Source organism: Drosophila suzukii, chromosome X (assembly GCF_043229965.1).
Source record: "Drosophila suzukii chromosome X, CBGP_Dsuzu_IsoJpt1.0, whole genome shotgun sequence".
In the NCBI taxonomy this organism is placed as follows: Eukaryota; Metazoa; Arthropoda; class Insecta; order Diptera; family Drosophilidae; genus Drosophila; species Drosophila suzukii.
The window spans coordinates 27371477-27381344 of record NC_092084.1 but is presented as its reverse complement, the minus strand read 5'-3'; the positions used below and the strand labels follow the sequence as shown (position 1 = coordinate 27381344).

Below are 9868 nucleotides of genomic sequence, written 5' to 3'. Positions count from 1 at the left end.
CGTCCGCGGGACACGTAGGAAGCCGAAGGACAATTGCACGGTTGGCAGCCCGATACTACTGGCCAGGCATGCATAGAGACGCCCGAGCCCACGTACGAAAATGCGAGATTTGCATGCGGTTTAAGCCCAATCAGATGCAGGCGGCTGGGAAGATGTTGACCCAAGTGCCGGAGGAACCATGGGCCACGGTATGTGCAGACTTCGTTGGACCCCTACCAAGATCTAAGCACGGGAACCAAATGCTGCTGGTCATGATAGACAGGTTTTCGAAATGGACGCAACTGGTGCCCCTACGCAGTGCGACGGCAGAGTCGCTCAAGAAGGCATTTAGGGAGCGCATAATCGCAAGGTACGGGGTCCCGAAGGTGGTCATAACGGACAATGGAGTACAGTTTGCAAGCCGTATCTTCAAGAGTTTTCTGGCCGAGATGGGTATCAGACAACAGTTCACTGCACCATACACACCACAAGAAAATCCGACCGAACGAGCAAACAGAACGGTCAAGACCATGATTGCGCAGCTCGCAGGGCAGGACCAGAGAAACTGGGACGAGAAGTGGCCGGAGATTATGCTAGCAGTGAACACGAGCACATCGGAATCCACCGGCCATACACCGGCGTTCTTACCCAGGGAAGGGAACCACGTCTACCCAGCAGCCTATACGATAAGGAAACCCTAGGAACTGGACGAGCTACGGAGACCCCTGAGGAAAATGCCAACAAACTAAGAGAGGTATTCGAGATCGTGCGGCGAAATATGGTAAAAGGCGTCCCAGGACCAAGCCAGACACTACAATCTGAGAAGGAGACAATGGTCACCAGCGGTGGGCGATATAGTGTGGGCCAAGGAACATCACCTGTCCAAAGCGGCTGAAGGATTCGCTGCAAAACTAGCCCCGAGGTACGATGGCCAGGTTGTAGATTTCGTCTCTCCCGTGATCTGCAAAATTCGCCACACACAGTCGAAGAAAGAAAAGACAGTTCACGTTGGCGAGCTCAAGCAACAAGTAAACGAGCAGACAGCAGAAACATCAGATGTCTAACAACGGGTACGAGGCGGCAGGATTAGGCGTCAGGCCGAAGCGAGAGTCATCCATACGCCACACGGAAAGGACAATCAGGATAGAACAAGGACATGGATAAGGATCACACGTTGATCCAGACTGCGAGGCCACAGGATTAGGCGTCAGGCCGAAGCGAGAGTCATCCACACGCCACGCAGAAAGGTCAACCATAAGGGTAGGGCACAAGGACGTGGATAGGGATGGATGGTGATCCCGACCGCAAGGCAACAGGATTCAGCGTCGGGCAGTTGCCAGAGTCATCCGCGATAACGCCAGGCGGAAGGGACACTTACAAACGAAGGAGAGCGAGAGAGTTTGGAGACCAACGAAGGAGAGCGAGAGAGTTTGGAGACCAAGGATGGAGATCGAGAGAGAATGGAGACTTCGCGGGCAGAGCAAGAGTGCCGTATGCAAAAGGGGATAACGGAACTCCACCGGACTTTGGACTCTCCCGTGAACTTTGGACCGGGAGAGGAAGTGCCACATCTCGGCATTGGAGCGGCACACAGGCGTGCCACAAGCGGCCCGGGAATCAGCGGGACTGCAGCAGTGGGCGGAGCATCGTTTGAAAGCGGTACGTGAAGGAGAAGTGGGTCATCCAGGAGGCACGGACTTTGGACCCAGAGTGGAGAGATCCAGCGGGCCGTGCGCAAAGGGAAATAACGGTGCTTGGAGGGCCCTATATAAGGCCGCAGAGCGCTGGCAGCTGGATCAGTCGATCACGAGGAGTCAAACCTTCAAGATCAATTAAAGTACCAAATAAACAGTCAGTCAAGCAAATAATCTACGAGGGAGCTACAACCAAGCGAGTCGTCGGAAGCAGCGCCGTGGAAGGCATACAAGGAGCAAGATCGCCACGTCGAGACGTTCGGGATTAGGACATCAGGAATCTCCGAATTGAGACACAGGTGGCTGAGTTCTGAAAGGCATCACGCGGCTAAGTCAAGGCGTTTGTTTTCTAACTTTGTCACGACCACACCCTGGCGAGTCGCCCGGCGGGTCTGTCAGAGATAAGCAAAAGAGTCCTACGACGAAGAGCCGTCAGCTTGGGGAGGAAAGTTGTCTGCGACCCAGCGTACCTTGCCCGACCAAGCAGGACCTGGCGTGACGGACGAGCGGTAGATCGATTTGCGGTTTCAAGAGGCGGCAGCCTGGAGAGCCTTGCGATTACCGGCGAGCAGTGAACACGAGCACATCGGAATCCACCGGCCATACACCGGCGTTCTTACCCAGGGAAGGGAACCACGTCTACCCAGCAGCCTATACGATAAGGAAACCCTAGGAACTGGACGAGCTACGGAGACCCCTGAGGAAAATGCCAACAAACTAAGAGAGGTATTCGAGATCGTGCGGCGAAATATGGTAAAAGGCGTCCCAGGACCAAGCCAGACACTACAATCTGAGAAGGAGACAATGGTCACCAGCGGTGGGCGATATAGTGTGGGCCAAGGAACATCACCTGTCCAAAGCGGCTGAAGGATTCGCTGCAAAACTAGCCCCGAGGTACGATGGCCCTTACCAGGTTGTAGATTTCGTCTCTCCCGTGATCTGCAAAATTCGCCACACACAGTCGAAGAAAGAAAAGACAGTTCACGTTGGCGAGCTCAAGCAACAAGTAAACGAGCAGACAGCAGAAACATCAGATGTCTAACAACGGGTACGAGGCGGCAGGATTAGGCGTCAGGCCGAAGCGAGAGTCATCCATACGCCACACGGAAAGGACAATCAGGATAGAACAAGGACATGGATAAGGATCACACGTTGATCCAGACTGCGAGGCCACAGGATTAGGCGTCAGGCCGAAGCGAGAGTCATCCACACGCCACGCAGAAAGGTCAACCATAAGGGTAGGGCACAAGGACGTGGATAGGGATGGATGGTGATCCCGACCGCAAGGCAACAGGATTCAGCGTCGGGCAGTTGCCAGAGTCATCCGCGATAACGCCAGGCGGAAGGGACACTTGCAAAACGGCACAAGGATACGGGTAACTTAGAAGAGAGTATGCGCGGAAGGAGACAAGCAACACAAGACGCGCAGTCCAGACATACACCGCAGCATCCGGAGATTCTATACGGAATGCGCCGGACGAGCTCGACTAGTTGTTACCCGAGGAAAAGGGGAGGACGGTGCAGAATCAGATCTACACCGTAGCCAGCTGGTCACAAAAAAAAAAACAGAAACACGCACCACACCAACAGTTGACTAAAAACAAGAAAAGGAACGGGGCATGCATGGGCCGCACCAGCAACCTGAAATTTAAAGGGGGCTTAATGCAGGAAGCAGAAAGACATCATAAATACTTACCGGCTGTCCTGGTTGCGAAGCGAATGCGAAGTCCTATCCGCAACCGCTCTCAAAAGCTGCCAATGTGGAGTCAGATGCTGCCAACAGAGGACGAGTGAAGGGCGAGAGAGGACGAAAGGATGAGATGAAAAGGAGTGAAGGAAATGCAAAATAAACTTACCTATGAATTTCATAGTATGAAAGTTGCAAAATCACCACGAGCCAGGGAAGGGGGCGCCTCGATAGGCGATCGATTGGCACTGGACGATAGTGCGATCGATGGGCACACGACAATGGAAATATCGGCCAAGGTGGAAATATCGCAAACGAGCAGGTGGCAACGCCGCACCGTCGGTATCGATATGCGAATAAATATCGATCACGCACGAATGGTGTGACCAGGCGGAGGAAACATGAAAAGGAGTGAGACGCAGCAATGAGCAGCGAGCTGGGGATCGATAGCCCAGGAGTATCGATGTCCCAGTGGGAACACGGGAAATATCGGCGCGGGAGATTTAAAGTTGCTACGAGGAGGATGACCCCCGCTGTAGAAACTCAAGGGAGTTAAGAGCGTCGAGGGAGCATCGACGGAGCAACGAGGGAGCGCCGCGGGAATCACAAGGACTCAAAGGCTAGGATAAGCAAGGAAACGCCGGAGAGTGGGAACCAGTCTTAAATGTTTCCCGAAGTAAGGGGGGAATGTGAGGAGTTGAATAACTCCCCACAAATAGAAGCAGCAGCAGATGGCCGGCCGCTTACCAGATACGCGGCGAATTCGCGTAGTAACGGCGCGGCGAGGAGATCGAGAGAGTTTGGAGACCAACGAAGGAGAGCGAGAGAGTTTGGAGACCAACGAAGGAGAGCGAGAGAGTTTGGAGACCAAGGATGGAGATCGAGAGAGAATGGAGACTTCGCGGGCAGAGCAAGAGTGCCGTATGCAAAAGGGGATAACGGAACTCCACCGGACTTTGGACTCTCCCGTGAACTTTGGACCGGGAGAGGAAGTGCCACATCTCGGCATTGGAGCGGCACACAGGCGTGCCACAAGCGGCCCGGGAATCAGCGGGACTGCAGCAGTGGGCGGAGCATCGTTTGAAAGCGGTACGTGAAGGAGAAGTGGGTCATCCAGGAGGCACGGACTTTGGACCCAGAGTGGAGAGATCCAGCGGGCCGTGCGCAAAGGGAAATAACGGTGCTTGGAGGGCCCTATATAAGGCCGCAGAGCGCTGGCAGCTGGATCAGTCGATCACGAGGAGTCAAACCTTCAAGATCAATTAAAGTACCAAATAAACAGTCAGTCAAGCAAATAATCTACGAGGGAGCTACAACCAAGCGAGTCGTCGGAAGCAGCGCCGTGGAAGGCATACAAGGAGCAAGATCGCCACGTCGAGACGTTCGGGATTAGGACATCAGGAATCTCCGAATTGAGACACAGGTGGCTGAGTTCTGAAAGGCATCACGCGGCTAAGTCAAGGCGTTTGTTTTCTAACTTTGTCACGACCACACCCTGGCGAGTCGCCCGGCGGGTCTGTCAGAGATAAGCAAAAGAGTCCTACGACGAAGAGCCGTCAGCTTGGGGAGGAAAGTTGTCTGCGACCCAGCGTACCTTGCCCGACCAAGCAGGACCTGGCGTGACGGACGAGCGGTAGATCGATTTGCGGTTTCAAGAGGCGGCAGCCTGGAGAGCCCTGCGATTACCGGCGAAGTTCCCGAGCAGCGACCGCCCAGCTCCCCGAGCGCCAGAACAACGAGATACTGGTCAGAAGACAGCGCAGAGGACATCGACAGCGACGCCAGCAGACATTTCCGGCAGCCACGTTACCATCGCCGCGCGGAGCTCATTGGGGAGCGCAGGAGCGTCGCGGACGTCACGCATTAGGGTGAAGCCGGGTGGAACGTTCGTCTGCGCTAGGCGTAAAGCGAAGTGAACCGCTAGTCAGCCTCCGGGCGGCAGCCTTGACTGTCAGCGCGAACTGAGCAAGAACCTAGCGGGACCGTCCGGGACAGAGCAAGGGACAGGTATTGCCTCGAAAGGCGTCAGCCTGGAGAGCAAGGCTTGTTCACCCTAGTCTGAGAACGGTGACGCTTCCCTAAGCCCACAAGGCCGAACTCTCTGCGGGTCTAAGGCGCAACAAGCGACCCCGAGGCAACGCGTCGGCAAGCAAGCAGAGGCGGCCACTACGAGCGTCCCGAGACCCAGGATCCAGAGGAGGACGAGTCAACGCGTCGACAAGCCAGAAGGAGGAGCACCAGCAGCCGGCGGAACCAGAACAAGGAGATACAGAAGCCAGCATAGCCACACACCCGCTGTACCAATACCACGAGAATAAATCCCACTGTTGCCATTTGAACCCATTGTTTTCTCACTGATCTACGGGGCAGTCACGTCATATAAATTTGGTGGGACGAACACACAATCTTCTGAGCTAGCCGCACGAATCTCGTAGCGAGCAGACACACAAAATCAGTTCGTTACATCATGGTGGCAGTAAAATGTTTATTGTGTTTAAATGTGTTTATATAAATGGAGCCGTCCCTGTTGGTTTGTCCCATTATAAGGACACTAGCTTCTTAAATGGACAAATTGCGTCTAGCAATAATGAGATTGAGCAATAACAGGTCTGTGATGCCCTTAGATGTCCTGGGCTGCACGCGCGCTACAATGAAAGTATCAACGTGTATTTCCTAGACCGAGAGGTCCGGGTAAACCGCTGAACCATTTTCATGCTTGGGATTGTAAACTGAAACTGTTCACATGAACTTGGAATTCCCAGTAAGTGTGAGTCATTAACTCGCATTGATTACGTCCCTGCCCTTTGTACACACCGCCCGTCGCTACTACCGATTGAATTATTTAGTGAGGTCTCCGGACGTGATCACTGTGACGCCTTGTGTGTTACGGTTGTTTCGCAAAAGTTGACCGAACTTGATTATTTAGAGGAAGTAAAAGTCGTAACAAGGTTTCCGTAGGTGAACCTGCGGAAGGATCATTATTGTTTAATATCCTTACCGTTAATAAAAAAATTTGTTTTTATTATAATAACATTATTATAGTAATACAAATAAAATATAAATTGCCAAAAATATGATCTTTTTTATATATATAGATCAAATACCATTTTGAAAAAACAAGTCGAAATATAATAATTGTAATAAGAAATATATAATATACAAATATATTATTGCAATAAATAAGAGAAATAAATAAGCAAGAAAGCAAAAGCAAACAAATAACAAATTCAAACAAGCAAATCGAAATTATTTGATATTATTATTATATTGTATATTAAATGCAATTAATAAAACACTGTGTGTATATGGACCATAATATACACGCGTTGCGATATGTATTGTTCATCTCAGTTATGCGCATACATTGGATAATGCAACAACCTTAAATGTACAATGTTGTACCTGATTAATACTGGTTAATGTTTTATATAAATTTCAATATATATCGCTAAAAAGTATTTAATACCGTAAATGCCATTAAAAATATACTTGATATATTATTGGTTATATGAAACTAAGACATTTCGCAGCATTCGTTTTAGGTACAAAAATAAATTTATTGAAGGAATTGATATATGCCAGTAAAATGGTGTATTTTTAATTTCTTTCAATAAAAACATATATGACAAAATTAACAAACCAATATATAAAACTCTAAGCGGTGGATCACTCGGCTCATGGGTCGATGAAGAACGCAGCAAACTGTGCGTCATCGTGTGAACTGCAGGACACATGAACATCGACATTTTGAACGCATATCGCAGTCCATGCTGTTATGTACTTTAATTAATTTTATAGTGCTGCTTGGACTACATATGGTTGAGGGTTGTAAGACTATGCTAATTAAGTTGTTTATACAAATTTTATAATGAAATTTTATAAGCATATGGTATATTATTGGATAATAATAATTTAATTATTTTATTCATAATATTAAAAAATATATGAAAAACATTATCCCAAATTAGTAAATTAATTTGAATGTGAAAAACGAAGAGAAATATTTTTTTTTTCAATCAAATAATACTGAGTAATGTCTAGCATAAAAAATTTATCTAGAATTGTCTCTTATTAACGATTAGAAAATAGAAAGCCGTTGACTATATTATTATTCTTCGTTGATTCGTTAGACCAAACAAATGCCATACAAATATATATAAATATAACGAATTTAATAAAATGTTTTATCATTATATATAAAGAATTAATTGCAAATAAAAGTTATACACAACCTCAACTCATATGGGACTACCCCCTGAATTTAAGCATATTAATTAGGGGAGGAAAAGAAACTAACCAGGATTTTCTTAGTAGCGGCGAGCGAAAAGAAATCAGTTCAGCACTAAGTCACTTTGTCTATATGGCAAATGTGAGATGCAGTGTATGGAGCGTCAATATTCTAGTATGAGAAATTAACGATTTAAGTCCTTCTTAAATGAGGCCATTTACCCATAGAGGGTGCCAGGCCCGTATAACGTTAATGATTACTAGATGATGTTTCCAAAGAGTCGTGTTGCTTGGTAGTGCAGCACTAAGTGGGTGGTAAACTCCATCTAAAAGTAAATATAACCATGAGACCGATAGTAAACAAGTACCGTGAGGGAAAGTTGAAAAGAACTCTGAATAGAGAGTTAAACAGTACGTGAAACTGCTTAGATGTTAAGCCCGATGAACCTGAATATCCGTTATGGAAAATTCATCATTAAAAGTGTAATATTTAAACAATATTATGATAATAGTGTGCATTTTTTCCATATAAGGACATTGCAATCTATTAGCATACAAAATATATCATAAAATATAACTTATAGTTTATTCAAATTAATTTGCTTGCATTTTAACACAGAATAAATGTTATTAATTTGATAAAGTGCTGATAGATTTATGTGAGTACAGTGCGTTAATTTTTCGGAATTATATAATGTCATAATTATCATTGATTTTTGTGTATATTATATGCACTTGTATGATTAACAATGCGAAAGATTCAGGATACCTTCGGGACCCGTCTTGAAACACGGACCAAAGAGTCTAACATATGTGCAAGTTATTGGGATATAAACCTCATAGCGTGTAACGAACTGATTTTGTGTGTCTGCTCGCTACGAGATTCGTGCGGCTAGCTCAGAAGATTGTGTGTTCGTCCCACCAAATTTATATGACGTGATTGCCCGTAGATCAGTGAGAAAACAAAGGGGTTCAAATGGTAACAGTGGGATTTATTCTCGTGGTATTAGTATAGCGGATGTGTGGCTGGGCTGGCTTCGGTATCTCTTGGCTCTGGTTCCGCCGGCTGCTGGCGCAGGAAGCTGTCTAGCGGTTCACTTCGCTTTACGCCTAGCGCAGACGAACGTTTCACCCGGCTTCACCGTAATGCGTGACGTCCGCGACGCTCCTGCGCTCCCCAAGGAGCTCCGCGCGGCGAGGGTAACGTGGCTGCCGGAAATGTCTGCTGGCGTCGCTGTCGATGTCCTCTGCGCTGTCTTCTGCTCAGTATCTCGTCGTTCTGGCACTCCGGGAGTTGGGTGGTCGCTGTTCGGGAACTTCGCCGGTAATCGCAGGGCTCTCCAGGCTGCCGCCTCTTGAAACCGCACATCGATCTACCGCTCGTCCGTCACGCCAGGTCCTGCTTGGTCGGGCAAGTTACGCTGGGTCGCAGGCAACTTTCCTCCCCAAGCTGACGGCTCTTCTTCGTAGGACTCTTTTGCTTGTCTCTGACAGACCCGCCGGGCGACTCGCCAGGGTGTGGTCGTGACAAAGTTAGAAAACAAACGCGTTGACTTAGCCGCGTGATGCCTTCCAGAACTCAGCCACCTCTGTCTCAATTCGGAGATTCCTGATGTCCCAATCCCGAACATCTCGACGTGGCGATCTTGCTCCTTGTGTGCTTCCCACGGCGCTGCTTCCGACGACTCGCTTGTTAGTAGCTCCCTCGTAAATTACTTGCTTGTCTGACTGTTTACTTGGTACTTTAACTGATCTTGAAGGTTTGACTCCTCGTGATCGACTGATCCAGCTGCCAGCGCTCTGCGGCCTTATATAGGGCCTCCGGGAACCGTTATTTCCCTTTTGCGCGCGTCCCGCTGGATCTCTCCACTCTGGGTCCAAAGTCCGTGCCTCCTGGATGACCCACTTGTCCTTCACGTACCGCTTCCAATAGATGCTCCATTCCGCTGATTCCCGTGCCGCTTGTGGCACGCCTGTGTGCCGCTCCACTGACGAGATGTGGTACTTCCTCTCCCGGTCCAAAGTTCACGGGAGAGTCCAAAGTCCGGTGGAGTTCCGTTATCCTGTTTTTGCACACGGCCCTCTTGCCTTGCCCGCGAAGTCTCCATTCTCCCTCGTTCTCCATGCTTGGTCTCCAAACTCTCTTGCTCTCCGTCCTCGGTCTCCAAACTCTCTCGATCTCCATCCTTGGTCTCCAAACTCTCTCGTTCTCCATCCTTGGTCTCCAAACTCTCTCGTTCTCCATCCAAGTTTCCAAACTCTCCTCGCCGCGCCGTTACAA

General features: G+C 48.7%; 1 non-coding gene across 1 annotated transcript; it reads left to right on the top strand.

Moving 5' to 3' along the window:
• Positions 1–7010: 7010 nt before the first annotated feature.
• LOC139353511 (5.8S ribosomal RNA) lies at positions 7011–7189 on the top strand. Its single transcript, XR_011604829.1, has one exon. It is a non-coding gene; the product is annotated as a 5.8S ribosomal RNA (ribosomal RNA).
• The last annotated feature ends 2679 nt before the right edge of the window (positions 7190–9868 follow it).